General features: G+C 38.6%; 1 pseudogene; it reads left to right on the top strand.

Moving 5' to 3' along the window:
- Positions 1 to 1,706: 1,706 nt before the first annotated feature.
- Positions 1,707 to 15,410, top strand: part of LOC133249167 (UDP-glucuronosyltransferase 2B18-like) — a 29,330-nt pseudogene continuing 15,626 nt past the window's right edge.

Genomic DNA, 15,410 nt, shown 5'->3' with positions numbered 1-15,410 from the left:
AGCTCATGGACACAAATACTGAAAGCTAAAATAAAATCAATCTGAGAAATAATAATTCAACAAGAAATCATTTGATTTGCAACTCAAACACTGACTCCAAGCAGGGTTTTATCCCTGGGTCAGGAAGATTCCCTGGAGGAGGAAATGGCAAGCCACTCCAGTACTCTTGTCTGGAGAATTCCATAGACAGAGGAGCCTGGTGGGCCACAGTCCATGGGGTCACAGAGAGTTGGACATGGCTGAGTAACTAGCACTTTAAATTTCACGTTCTTTCAAGTGCTAATTACCTCTCCTCTGGAAATTTTAAGACTTTCCAGATTAGCCAACCCCCTTTTTGTAGGGTTCTTTCATCTCATATCTACATTCTCACAACCTGCCATAAGAAATTTTCAGGAATGAAATAAGGAAATATCTCGCCAGGACTTGAAACTTTCCAAGGCTCCTCACAGCTTACAGAGCAAATATTTATATAACCACAGTAAATTTCTTCTCATACTCTGAGGAAAATGTGTTCCTTCAGGCTTTCATGATTTTTCACATTGCTCTCTAAACCTAGATTCCCCGTACATACCTTTTATACTTGACAAAACAATAGTCAGTACTCTCTGCACCAACACCACTTTGTGAATATCACTTCTTTATTCTCCCAGGGAGATTTGTTCTGTGTTCTAAAGGGACTTACAAGAGGCTTCATAACCAAAATTGTCATGACTAAAAGTAATGCCTCCATCATGGACATGGAGATCCATTTCCCTTTCCTTTTCTAGATTTTCAAATCTATATTTTTCCTTTATCTCTTTTCTCAGTGTCCAAGATATCAAAGCTTATATCACTCGCAGAATGAATGTTTTGCTTAGAACCTATATCCAAATCCTTCTTAAGAGAGATTCTCATCTAATTTCAGGTCAATAGATTATTTACATTACATGCATCTTCTCCTTCCTGCTTCTAATTTGATAGGAATTTCTGGTAAGATTTTTTTAATATCGTATATCTCAATTACAAAAGTAAGATACAAAATGAAGTTCAGAAGAAGGTACTTAGGGAAGAAATTCTTTTGAAGAGTAAGTTTTGAGGAAGTGCTAAAGAAGTTAGAGGAATAGAAGGAAGGACACAAATGTTCAGAAAAGGAAATGATCATAATTCAGAAGCAATATTCTCAAAGGAAAGTGACTAAAGCTATACTAAACTGACTGAAGTTATACTCAAAGGATGCTCATGTTCATATAAAGAGGAAAAAAGGAAGGAATAACTTCACTCAAAAGAACAAAAGTGAGCTAAATGAAATGGAGCTAATAAAATAGATGTAAAAATATGCAGAAAGAAATGCTTGGAATGCTCAAATAAATCAGAATGTATCTGTGTTGACACATGCTGCTTTCTTATCTGCAAATTTCCTACATCCTAGGTAATTTCCTCTTATCCTAGAGCCAGAGCATTTACAGTGATTCTGGGATTTATTGTACACAGAAGCACAAAATCATGTATGCTTTTAAATATTTGCTTTCCAAAGCCTCTGAACTGGAGATTAGCTTGCAGAGAAATTGCTAAGGCAGACTCTTGGAAAGAATCTTTAGCTCATAGTCATTGTGACCTTACCAAGTGGCAGTTATATTTTAACTACTTAATTGATTCTGTCCCGGATATAAAGGAGAGCTACCTCTGAAGTTAAGGAAGCTTATGAAGAAGGTTTGGATTTTATGAAGATGTCTAAGAGATGGGCTTTTCTTGTGCTTTCTTTTTATTTCAGCTGTGACTTCTGTGAAAAGGTTCTGGTATAGCCAATGGAATAGAGTGACTGGATCAATTTAAAACAATTTTGGATGAACTTGCTCAGAGGGATCATGAAGTGACTGTGCTAGCATCTTCAGCTTCCATCCTGGTGAATCCCAGTAAACCATCTACCCTTAAATTTGTGTCTTATCCTACATCCTTCACTAAGAATGAGCCTGATTTGTGTTTCATGAAATAGATCAAGATGTGGGCATATGAATTACTAGAGAGTACATTGTGGGTATAGGATTTAAAGATGCAAAAAACATATCACAAATATTCTGATACTGTTCAAAAGCTCTGTGCAGATGCAGTTTTAAACAAAAAAACTTATGAAAAAACTGAGAGAGTCCAGATGTGATGTTATTCTTAGAGATGCAATTTCTCCTTGTGCCGTGCTGCTGGCTAAACTACCTACCCTACCTTTGGTCCACAGTCTTCGATTTACCACTGGCAATACGTATGAAAAACTCTGTGGAGGGCTTATATGACCTCCTTCCTACATACCTATTATCATAGTTTAAATAAGTGACAAAATGACATTTATGGAGAGAGTGGCAAATATAGTTTATGATCTATATTTTGACTCTTCACTTGAGACTTTTAACAAGAAGAAGTGGGATAAATTTTACAGTGAAGTATTAAGTAAGCCTGGTTTATTACATTTTCCCTCCAGTAGATGAAAAGAAATCTTATCTTCTTTGTGTGGGTTAGGGTGGTATAATTTGTATTTTCTTATGTTTAGTGTCAAAATGGAAATATAACAACTTCTTAGTCAAAAGGTATCAACTATTCAGGAGAATGTGCAAAGTAGTCTAGAACTCTGTGACATTGGAAATGTTCCTCTATTTGACAGTAATAGTCCCATATGTTAATATTCTTGAGGCTTATTTATTTTGAAAGCTATGTATGCATTGCACTTTTCATAAATTATAATGTCTTTTATCTATTGCTGTAAAAGCAACTATCCTAAAACTCACAGTTTAAAAGAGAAACCATGCAGTTTGCTCATGACCCTATGAATCAGAAATTTGGGCTGGGCTTAGGAAAATGTCTCTTCAATGGGTTTTGCCTGGGCTTAATCTTTATGCTACTGTTAGTTACCAGGCTTGGCAGAGGTGGAACAGTCCAAGAAAGTGTTACTCACATGGCTGGGGTTTGGCAAATTAGCAGGATACTTTGATTGTTTCCTCCAGGTGACCTCTCCAACAGAAAACCCTGGACCTTTTTAGATGGTAGCAGAATTCTAGAATAGGTTGTATGAAAGTTTTAGGTCTAGACTTGAAAGTCACACAAAATGACTTCTGCTACCTTCTATTAGTAAAACAGGTCAGGAGGCAAACCCAAATTCAAAGGGTGAAGAAATTGCCTCCACCTCTTAATAGGAAGAGTTACAAAGAGTAATAGCCATTTTAAATATGCTATAGTAAGAAACTTCATTAAATATCTTTAAAATCAAATGAAGGTTAGCCATGAGGAAATATCTTTTTAAACCTGGATCAGTAAAATATATATATATATATATATATATATATATATATATATATATATGTATATACACACACACAAAGCAATCTGATATTTTGTATAAACTTTGTGTTTATTTGTCTTTAAAATTAAACATTTATTTTTAATATAAATTTATTTTAATTGGAGGTTAATTACTTTACAATATTGTACTGGTTTTGCCATACATCAACATGAATCCACCACATTTCTATGTCAAAAAGAGTCGGACACAACTGAGCGACTGAACTGAACTGAACAGATGTTCCTTTTAGCTTTCAGAATCAAAGTTCCTGACATCTCACTCTAGATTCAAATCTTCTATTATTTTAATCTCTCTAACATCTCCATCATCTAGTCTCTCTATTAAGAAGAAAAATTGTGTAGTTGTGGATGAGTTTCTCCGAGAGTTATCTAGTATTATTCCTTCTCTCTCAACGGATTAAATGTCATTTATTAAGTAAACTTCTAGTCTTTCCCATTTAATGCTTTCCTCTATTCCTTGGGATAGATCACTTAATAAGGCTTTCTTATCCCTCCTTGCTCTTCTTTGGAACTCAGCATTCAGATGGATATATCTTGCCTTTTTTCATTTGCCTTTAGCTTCTATTCTTTTCTCAGCTATTTGTAAGGCCTCCTCAGACAACCATTTTGCCTTTTTGCATTTCTTTTTGGGATATGGTTTTGATCTCAGCCTCCTGTACAATGTTATGAACCTCTGTCCATGGTTCTTCAAGCACTTTGTCTATCAGATCTAATCCCTTGAATCTATTTGTCACTACCACTGTATAATTGTAAGGGATTTGATTTAGGTCACACCTGAATGGTCTAGTGTTTTCCCCTATTTTCTTCAATTTAAGGCTGAATTTGGCAATAAGGAGTTAATAATGTGAGCCACAGTCATCTACCAATCCTGTCTTTGCTGACTGTATAGAGTGCCTCCAACTTTGGCTGCAAAAAAAATATAATCAATCTGTTTCAGTATTGACCATCTGATGATGTCCATATGTAGAATCTTCTCTTGTGTTGTTGGAAGAGGGTATTTGCTATGACCAGTGTGTTCTCTGGCAAAACTCTGTTAGTCTTTGCCCTGCTTCATTTTGTACTCCAAGGTCAAACTTGCCTGTTACTCCAGGTATCTCTTGACTTCCTACTTTTGCATTCCAGCTCCCTATAATGAAACGGACATCTTTTTTGGTGTTACTTCTAGAAGGTCTAGTGGGTCTTCATAGAACCATTCAAACTCAGCTTCTTTGGCATTAGTGGTTGGGGCTATTCTTGGATTACTGTGATATTGAATGGTTTGCTTTGGAAACAAAGAGATCATTCTGTCGTTTTTGAGATTGCATCCAAGTACTGCATTTCGGACTCTTTCGTTGACTATGAGGGCTTTTCCATTTCTTCTAAGGGATTCTTGCCCACAATAGATATAATGTTCACCTGATGAATTAAATTCACTCATTCTGGTCCACTTTAGTACACTGATTCTTAAAATTTCAATGATCACTCTTGCTACCACCTGTTTGACCACTTCCAATTTACCTTGACTCATGGACCTAACATTCCAGGTTCCTAGGCAATATTCTTTACAGCATCAGACTTTACTTCCATCAGCAGTCACATCCACAACTGGGTTTTGTTTTCACTTTGGCTCAGGCTCTTCATTCTTTCTGGAGTTATTTTTCCACTCCACTTTATCCATTAGCATATTGGGCACCTACCAACCTAGGGAGTTCACTTTTCAGTGTCATATGTTTTTGCCTTTTCATGCTGTTTCTGAGGTTCTCAAGGCAAAAATACTGGTTTGCCATTTCCTTTTTCAGACTTTATTTTCATGGGCTCCAAAATCATTGAAAATGGTGACTGCTCCATGAAATTAAAAAACACATGCTCCTTGGAAGACAAGCTATTACAAACCTAGACAGCATATTAAAATAAGCCTAGACATATTAAAAAGCAGAGACATTACTGTGCTGACAAAGGTCAGTGTAGTCAAAACTATGGTTTTTCCATTAGTCGTGTACGGATGTGAGAGTTGGAGCACAATGAAGGTTGAGCACCAAAGAATTGATGCTCTTGAACTGTGGTGCTGGAGAGACTCTTGAGAGTCCCTTGAACTGCAAAGAGATCGAACTAGTCAATCCTAAAGAAAATCAGTCCTGAATATTTATTGGAAGAACTGATGCTGAAATTGAAGCTCCAGTACTTTGACCATCTAATATGAAGAACTGACTCATTGGAAAAAAACCCTAATGCTAGAAAAGATTGAAGGTAGGAGGAGAAGGGGATGAGAGGATGAGATAGATGACTGGATGGAATCACCAAATCTTGGAGATGAGGTAGCGGAATCTCTGGGAGTTGGTGATGGACAGGGAAGAAACCTGGCATGCTGCAGTCCATGGGATTGCAAAGAGTCAGTTAGGATTGAGTGACTGAATTGACTATGGAAACCTAAAACATCAGGGATTAATATTAGAATATAAAAAAACATCGGGGGTTAATATTTGATTATCGATGTTTGCTTTCTGATTCTATAGCACCTGCAGTTTGAAAAATTAAGCAAAGGGTGACAGTCCAATAGATTTTTCATATCTGACTTCTAATCTTGATTCTGTGAGTGTATCCATTCAACAACAAATATGTATTGAGCTTCCTCTTCATTGCTGTTGTTTACTAATTTGGGGAGCAGAAGGAAATTAGTAAATATTTTTTGAGAATTTACTCTCTTCCAGGAAATCTAAGACCATCATATTTATTAATTCATAGGATAGAGGCATAGAGATCTTATTCATATGCAATATTATTCTCATTTTATACATATAGAAACTTAAGTAAGGTAACCTATTCAAGTTTTCATGGGGAGGAAGTGACAGAGATGGGATTAAAACATAGCAGTCTGGCCCCAGAGTAATCACTTTGCATATTGCATTATATGAAAGAAAAATAGGAGACTCTAATTTCAAAACTCCATCTATGATTTGGAGAAATATTATGGTAAGCATCAAGTGTGCTACAAAATAGAGAAGATTAGTTTCTCTTCATTGTGGTGGTCTTCATAAAAGACGTTCTCCATATCACTAAACTAACCAAACTTCTCTTTGCCAAGAGAGATGTTCCCTCACTACCTTTTACTCAAATATATATATATATATATATATATATATATATATATATATATATATATTTGTGTTTGGATTTTTACTGTAAAAATTTTGGAAACCGTCCTTGGCAGAAATTCTTTATTGCTCTCAATGGCTAAGAAGATTTACAAGCATAATTTAAGATTACATATATATTGTATATGCAATATTTAAGATTAAGATTACATATATATTGAATGGGGAGGCCTTACAAATAGCTGTGAAAGGAAGAGAAGTGAAAAGCAAAGGAGAAAAGGAAAGATATAAGCACCTGAATGCAGAGTTCAAAAGAATAGCAAGAAGAGATAAGAAAGCCTTCCTTAGCGATCAATGCAAAGAAATAGAGGAAAACAATAAAGTGGGAAAGTCTAGAGATCTCCTGAAGAAAATTAGAGATACGAAGGGTACATTTCATGCAAAGATGGGCTCGATAAAGGACAGAAATGGTATGGACCTAACAGAAGCAGAAGATATTAAGAACAGGTGGCAAGAATACACAGAAGAACTGTACAAAAAAGATCTTCATGACCCAGATAATCACGATGGTGTGATCACTCACCTAGAGCCAGATATCCTGGAATGTGAAGTCATGTGGGCCTTAGAAAGTATCACTATGAACAAAGCTAGTGGAGGTGATGGAATTCCAGTTGAGCTATTCCAAATCCTGAAAGATGATGCTGTGAAAGTGCTGCACTCAATATGCCAGCAAATTTGGAAAACTCAGCAGTGGCCACAAGACTGGAAAAGGTCAGTTTTCATTCCAATCCCAAAGAAAGGCAATGCCAAAGAATGCTCAAACTACCACACAATTGCACTCATCTCACACACTAGTAAAGTAATGCTCAAATTCTCCAAGCCAGGCTTCAGCAATACCTGAACTGTGAACTTCCAGATGTTCAAGCTGGTTTTAGAAAAGGCAGAAGAACCAGAGACCAAATTGCCAACATCTGCTGGATCATGGCAAAAGCAAGAGAGTTCCAGAAAAACACCTATTTCTGCTTTATTGACTATGCCAAAGCCTTTGACTGTGTGGATCACAATAAACTGTGGAAAAGTCTGAAAGAGATGGGAATACCAGACCACCTGACTTGCCTCTTGAGAAACCTGTATGCAGGTCAGGAAGCAATAGTTAGAATGGGACATGGAACAACAGACTGGTTCCAAATAGGAAAAACAGTATGTCAAGGCTGTATATTGTCACTCTGTTTATTTAACTTATATGAAGAGTACATCATGAGAAACGCTGGGCTGGAAGAAGCACAAGCTGGAATCAAGATTGCTGGGAGAAATATCAAGAACCTCAGATATGCAGATGACACCACCCTTATGGCAGAAAGTGAAGAGGAACTAAAAAGCCTCTTGAAGAAGGTGAAAGAGGAGAGTGAAAAAGTTGGCTTAAAGCTCAACTTTCATAAAACGAAGATCATGGCATCCAGTCCCATCATTTCATGGGAAATAGATGAGGAAACAGTGGAAACAGTGTCAGACTTTATTTTTCTGGGCTCCAAAATCACTGCAGATGGTGACTGCAGCCATGAAATTAAAAGACGCTTATTCCTTGGAAGAAAAGTTATGACCAACCTAGATAGCATATTCAAAAGCAGAGACATTACTTTGCCAACAAAGGTCCGTCTAGTCAAGGCTATGGTTTTTCCAGTGGTCATGTATGGATGTGAGAGTTGGACTGTGAAGAAAGCTGAGTGCCGAAGAATTGATGCTTTTGAACTGTGGTGTTGGAGAAGACTCTTGAGAGTCCCTTGGACTGCAAGGAGATCCAACCAGTCCATTCTGAAGGAGATCAGCCCTGGGATTTCTTTGGAAGGAATGATGCTCAAGTTGAAACTCTAGTACTTTGGCCACCTCATGTGAAGAGTTGACTCATTAGCAAAGACTCTGGTGCTGGTAGGGATTGGGGGCAGGAGGAGAAGGGGATGGCAGAGGATGAGATGGCTGGATGGCATCACTGACTCGATGGACGTGAGTCTGAGCGAACTCCGGGAGTTGGTGATGGACAGGGAGGCCTGGCCTGCTGCGATTCATGGGGTCTCAAAGAGTCGGACACGACTGAGCTACTGAACTGAACTGAACTGAACTGATAGGAGGTAGAGGCTTGAAGAACAGAACCAAGGCCAAAGTCTAGGAACAAATCTGCTAAAAATTAATCAAGAATCACAGGTCATAGAATATAAACTCTTAGACGAGGTTCCATAGCAGGGTCATGCGAGTTAATGTGAAGTGATAAAGGGCATCACATGCCAAACAGTCAGTGTAGAAAGCTGGTTGGTGAATGAAGTGGGAGGATGATTAGGCCTATCTAAAATAAAAGACTAAGCAAATAATCCAAAGACCAATGTTTCTAAAATAAATAATTCAGAGATTAAAGTTTCTAAGATAAAAGTTAATCAGGAATCATAGGTCATAGAAAAGCAGCTTGTAAGTGAGGTAACATAATAAGCACATGCACATCAAAGTGAAGGAAGACATGGCAAAAAATAGCAAAAAGTCACAATAGGATGCTGGGCTGTGAATGGAATGTATGTGTGAATATATACTAAGCAAATAATCCAAAGCCATAAAAAAGCTTAGAGAAATTTTAGGTAAGTACGGGGACAGAAGTGCAAGTGACTGGTGCAAATAGACTTTTGCAACCAAGGCAGGTTTTCTAGCCTGGCTTTCCAGAATTTTTATGTCATTCTTTGAACAAGGAGCCTTCACAGCATTGCTGATTTATTCTAAGAATAGAAATTAACAAAGGAGATCCTTTAACCAAGTTATAAATACTAAAAAGGAATATTTTTATCAGTCTTTAGCAGGTGAATCTCCCTTATCACTCATTCTGATGTGCTTTTTAATATTTATTTTTAGTTTTTCCAATATTTATACTTTTTCTGGAGACGAAAGACACAAACTTAGACAGAGGAACACACTTGACAGACTGAATCATAAGATAGTTCCTTAGCTGCCCATCCTTTTTTCCTTTTTAGGCAGTTATCAAGCAGCCTTCCATTGCCATTAGATTGTAGTAATCTATACAGTCAGAATGTTTCAAAATTTTTAGGACAGGAAAAATAAATAACATAAAGATGGATGTGAAAGCCATCATTTCATTTAGTGCATCTCGATCATCATACACTTTCTTGATCACAGATGGTTCAAGAATTTAGTGCCACAATAAGTTTCTTCTTCAAAACATACAGAAAAGGTTGAGACTGTAGCTATAGGAGGGGAGGCTATTGATTCCTGGTGAGATCTGCATCATTAAGGAGGCTTCTTAAACCACTGGAGGGTCTCTTCTTACCTTTATCTATCCTCTGAAAAGTTCTCATGAGTAATCAGGATCCTCTGGTGGCTGACTAGGTGACCTGAAGACCAGATTGAAACAAGTGTGAGAAGTGCAAATTCTTCATGCTGTTGGTCCATATTTAATGTGGAAAGTCATTAACAATCTTTAGAAAACAGTATCTATGTGACTGAGATCAAGTTGGTGAAGTAGAAAGACCCTAGACTTATCTCCTCCCATGGACACACTAAAATACAACTACTCACAAAGCAATTATCTTTGAGAACAACCTGAAGACTATCAGAAAAGACTTTCCACAACTACAGATATAAAGAAGGCACCACAACAAGATAAGTAGGAGGAGCAGAGATACAGTCTAACTGGGACCCATAACCTGAAGTTGGCCACCTACAAACAGAAGGAATATCAGAACCATAGAGGTCCTCCTCCAGGAGACAGGGGTTTTAGCCCCCACATCAAGCTCCCTATTTTCATAAGATATACCCCAGAATATCTGGCTTTGAAAACCAGAGGGGCTTACATTCAAGAAAACAGGAGACTGTAAACAAAGACTGTTCTCAAAGGGTGTACACAAAATCTCACTTAGTTTGAGTGCCAGTGAAATCAGTAGTTTGAAAGACACCTGGGCAAGAACCACTTGCTGATCTTGGAGCATCTCCTGGGGAGGCATTGTGCAGCTGGGACTACACCTGGGGATATGGCTCTGGTGGTAGCCATTTTTGGAATCTCATTCCATAATTCTGACACCAACCCTGGCAAGCACCATTTTAGAATCCTCCCTCTAACCTATTAGCACCAGAAGCTTCCCCTGCCAATGGGTTCATAGCAATCACACAATGCTGGGTTCTCCCTGGAAGATGGGATCCTCAGTTAGTTTAAAAATGTTTAAAAGGTCAGAACATTAGGTAAAAATGCAAAAATATCATGAAAGTGATACAAATCTAATGCTATACAGTGATAAACAAGATCATTTAGATTGCAATATTCGTCACATATGTAAATAATTACAGAGGGAAATTGACTTAGAATTAAAATCTATTAGTGAACAGGAGGAGAAGGGGACGACAGAGGATGAGATGTCTGGATGGCATCACTGACTCGATGGACATGAGTCTGAGTGAATTCCGGGAGTTGGTGATGAACAGGGAGGCCTGGCGTGCTGTGATTCATGGGGTCGCAAAGAGTCAGACACGACTGAGTGACTGAACTGAACTGAACTGAACTGAGTGAACTTGTAACATGTGATACAAGAGTTAATCTTTAATAGTTACATGAACCTAGAAAGATTCAAAGGTGCCAAGGGAAGAAGATATTATGAGCTATGTAAGTTTCTCACTTACATGTGTTTTTCCCTCTCTTTTTTCTCTACATATGTTTGTTCAAATTGTAAAATGCTGGCATTATTTGTTCATCTTGGCCAATACAGAACTGAAACTTTATTGGTCTCTCTTCTAAGAAAAAATGGATATATATTCACAAGTTACCATATATTCCTTTACCTATTTTCTTTTTCAGGAAGATGCACTACATTGTATGAATTGATGGGTAAAACTGATTTTGGTTGATAATAAGCTATTGGGATTTTGAATTTCCCCAATCAGTCTTACCAAATTTTGATTTTGTTGGAAGACTCCACTGAAAACCTGCCAAACCCCTGCATAAGGTAAAATTTTGATCCTGAAGAGAGTTTTTTCCATTCCCAGCCCAAATACTGTCTTATGGAAATGACATGCTGCTGCTGCTGCTGCTAAGTCGCTTCAGTTGTGTCCGACTCTGTGCGACCCCATAGACGGCAGCCCATCAGGCTCCTCCTCCCATGGGATTTTCCAGGCAAGAGTACTGGAATGGGGTGCCATTGCCTTCTCCAGGAAATGACATGGGCACTATATAAAATGTCTTCACACCATTCTTTCATTTACTGTGTGTTTCATGTTTCACTATTACTGAATATTCTGGGATATATAACAGTCATAAAAAGTATGAGAGAAGTGCAAGATTATATGGATATAGCCACTATGAAAAAGTCTTCCAACACATGAGAAATGATATTTTTTCAACAAATGTGTATTCTTTGTCTGCCAAATGCCAAATTCTATACTCTTACAGAAGAAGGAGGGGTAGAAGAGAGAGACACAATGGTAGTCCTTGGGGATCTTATAGACTGGTCAACCAGAAAAATATGAATGTTAAACAATTACTTATAATAAAGTACAAATTAAAAGATACATAAGATTGAGGTGATGTGGGAGTGATCTCTCATATTTTATTAAAGTAAATTGCAATGGAATATCTAAAAGAATCAAAGTATGATAATGCCATATTAAAATTGGAAATATATGAGAGTATTCAAAGACTATGGAACTGAGTGACTGAATTGATGGAATCGGGTGCTTTAATATATGGTACTATGGTACTATGCTAGGTAATAAATATATAAAAACAAGATTCTGCCATAGTACTTTTCCTATAAAATATGGATGCATGAGAATAAAGGAAGAAACGTTTGGTCTACTTTATAGGCCATAACTACTGAGAATAAAAATAATCTACCAGATACATAAAGCCCTTGGGCTTCCCAGGTGGCGCTAGTGGTAAAGAACCTCAGGTTTAATCCCTGGGTTGTGAAGATCTGCTGCAGAAGGGCATGGCAACTCACTCTAGTATTTTTGCCTGGAGAATCCTATGAGCAGAGGAATCTGGCAGATTACAGTCCGTAGTGTCGCAAAGAATCAGACACAATTAGAATGACTTAGATCACATGTCCCAGGGACAGGGGAGCCTGATAGGCTGCCGTCTATGGGGCCGCACAGAGTTGGACATGACTGAAGCGACTTAGCAGCAGATCACATGTACATGAAGCTCTTACACAGTGCCAGAAACATAGTGATTCATAACTATTGGCTACCATGACTTAATTTTTTTAGTGAACTTTTGGCCAAAGAAATTTACCTCAGAAATCAAAAACAGAAGAAAATATTAAAATAGTATTTGAAGTTTTAAGCAGTCTCACCAGTATCTACACTGGAGGGATTCCTTCTGATGTGTGTGTGTGTGTGTGTGTGTACTGTTAAACTCATGGTATTTTTTCCAAAACCTTTGTGAATGCACTTCAGTATTTTTTCCTGATCTTATCTGAGGTGAAAGAACTTCACAACTCAAAACAGACCAGAAATCATTGCATTCTGATAATACAATTCATGAAAATAAATCTTTCTAAGGAATTGGTGCTAGTGGTAAAGTACTGGCCTGCCAATGCAGGAGATGTAAGAGTCGCAGATTGGATCCCTGGATTGGGAAGATCCCCTGGAGGAGGGCATGGTAAACAATTCCAGTATTCTTGCCTGGAGAATCCCATGGACAGAGAAACTGGGCAGACTATAGTCCATGGGTGTGCAAAGAGTTGGAATCTAGTGAAGTTACTTAGCACTCATGACACAATGCCTAATTTCATAGGTATAGTTCTATTTCAATCATGTAAACTTCCTGATTTCTTTAATACCACAGTTGGTAAAGAATCTGCCTACAATGCAGGAGACCTGGGTTTTATGCCAGGGTAGGGAAGATCCCCTGGAGAAGGAAATGGAAATTCATCCCAGTATTCTTGCCTGGAGAACTCCATGGACAGAGGAGCTGGGCAATCTACAGTACATGGGGTCAAAAAGAATCAGACATGACTGAGAGACTAACTTTCAACTTTCACTTTTTAAGCTGCCTGATCTCACACCAGGTTTGGAAACAAATATAGTAAGGTAAATACCAAGGAAGAAGTTTCTGGTTTAGTATTAACCTACACAATGTTGTTGCTGTTCAGTTGCACAGTCATGTCCAACTCTTTTCGACCCCATCAACTGCAGCATGCCAGGATTCCTTGTCTGCTGGGAGCGAGCTCCGCCCATAGCAAAGGTCATGAGGAAGGAGGCTTGGCATACGCAAAGGCAGGATTGAGCCTCAGGAGTCCCCCTGGAAATTCTTGAGCATCTACCCCCCAAACCAGAGTCTGCCTACTTTCTGCTTTGTGCTCTCACCTACACCTCTGACTTTACGGGGGGCTGTGCCCCACTACCTCTCTCCGAAAAAAGAGTTAGCTTACAGCTCCAGTTAATAATTCCTGGGTGTGACAGTGTTTCAACATACAAACTCCTTTGGAAATCCTCTAGCCTGCCTGAATAGGTTTTTCCGGCCACATGTGATTGTTCAGAGCCTCCCAACTGTGAGAGGCAGAGGTCCTAAACCGTCTTAACACAGATTCCTTTGAGTAGTTAAAAGATTGATTGGAAATTGTATTGGTGAAGGGTTTTTCACTTGTTGGGCCAATGTTTGCTGCTAAGTCTCCATATCCCTTACCTACTGTGTCCTTGGCAGTGTATTGATTGATATAATGGGTGTATAGAAAAGTAAGTAGTAGCCTCAATGTTTGTAACCTTGGACCCTTGAATTAATTCTTTTTCTTGTTACAGCCCACCACACCTTTGCCCTATAGGAATGCAATTTTATCTAATGCTTTTGGAGGGTGGTGCCTGACTTTAGAATAATACCTTTAGAGAAAAATAAGTTTCTTAAAATGTTAACAGACCTCCGGGCCAGAAGATGATGCAAATCACCTAAACTTTTGCATATGATAAGTTTGCAGGAAGAAAGCCTGGCTTACTTCATGACTCTACCCCTTCCCCCATTATCCTCTATGCATAACTTAAGGTATAAAAACTACTTTGGAAAATAAAGTGCAGGCCTTGTTCACCGAAGCTTGGTCTCCCCATGTCGTTCTTTCTTTCACCTTCTGGCTGAATTTTTCCTCTGAGGCAGGGAAGCTCGTCAAGCCTACTAATTTTGCCTGGGCTTCTAAGATCTGACCGGGGAGGCCTTAGTGTCTCCTCTCCTTCGGGAGAACTGGAGGACGCCTGCGGCCTTCGTAGGTGATGTAAATTCCCTGCTTTGGAATTTTATTCAGCCTCTTTTCTTCACTGAATTTTCCTACTGAGCTATTTTTATTTCAGCCACTTTCTCCACTGAATTTCCTCACTGAGATATCCTCATTCTATTACTCTTTATATCTTTGATGAATATTTAAATAAATAGGTCACCGACGCCATCTCTCCTTCAGATACCCTGGATCAGCCGGGGCTGGACCCCGGCACTTGTCCTTCACCATCTCCTGGAGCTTGCTCAAACTCATGTCCGCTGAGGTAGTGATGCCATCAAACCATCTCCTCCTCTGTCGTTACATCTCTTGCCTTCAGTCTTTCTCAGAATCAGGATCTTTTTTTAACAAGTCAGCTCTTTGTATCAAGTGGCTAAAGTATTGGAGTTTCAGCTTCAGCATCAGTCCATCCAATGAATATTAAGGATTGATTTCCATTAGAATTGATTGGTTGGATCGCCTTACTATCCAAGGAACTCTAAAGAATCTACTCCAGTGCCACAATCCAGTTCAGTCCAGTTCAGCTCAGTCATGTCCAACTCTTTGTGATCCCATGGACTACAGCATGCCAGTCCTCCCTGTCCATCATCAACTCCCTGAAATTGCTCAAACTCATATCCATTGAAATCGTGATACAATCCAACCATCTCATCCTCGTCATCCCCTTCTCCTCCTGCCTTCAATCTTGCCCAGCATCAGGGTCTTTTCTAATGAGTCAGTTCTTTGCATCAGGTAGCCAAAGTATTGGAGTTTCAGCTTCGGCATCAGTCTT

The sequence above is a fragment of the Bos javanicus genome, chromosome 6 (genome assembly GCF_032452875.1).
Source record: "Bos javanicus breed banteng chromosome 6, ARS-OSU_banteng_1.0, whole genome shotgun sequence".
Taxonomy (NCBI): Eukaryota; Metazoa; Chordata; class Mammalia; order Artiodactyla; family Bovidae; genus Bos; species Bos javanicus.
Note: the sequence above shows the minus strand (reverse complement) of the source record. Positions and strands in the feature narration are given on the sequence as shown.